Source organism: Odontomachus brunneus, unplaced genomic scaffold (assembly GCF_010583005.1).
Source record: "Odontomachus brunneus isolate Ranch 3 - 2012 unplaced genomic scaffold, Obru_v1 Obru_scaffold_062, whole genome shotgun sequence".
In the NCBI taxonomy this organism is placed as follows: Eukaryota; Metazoa; Arthropoda; class Insecta; order Hymenoptera; family Formicidae; genus Odontomachus; species Odontomachus brunneus.
This window is the reverse complement of record NW_022639512.1, coordinates 1058739-1059083: the sequence shown is the minus strand read 5'-3', so window position 1 is coordinate 1059083 and position 345 is coordinate 1058739.

Sequence of the window (345 nt, the reverse complement as noted above, 5' to 3'; positions counted from 1 at the left end):
TCTCCTAGGCCGGTATTCATAGACCTAGTTTACATCGTGCAGTTGATACGGATGAGTCAGGGGTGTATATCAGTTGGACAAGGGCAATTGGACACAGTCCAATCATCACAAGTCGCTGTTCCAAGGGACCCTACAAATGTCTCTAAGTACACGGTGCTGTGATTGGCTGTGTCCAAATGCACCGTGTCCAAGTGCACCGCTCCCATGAGTCAGACCTGTCACATGTGGGACCGAGTACGCGTAACCAGGGTTGGGCACGTATTATACTGAGATATTATACATTGTATTATACACTGTATTATACAGGGTGTTCGGAAAGTACCGGGACGCCCGAATATCAGGAAA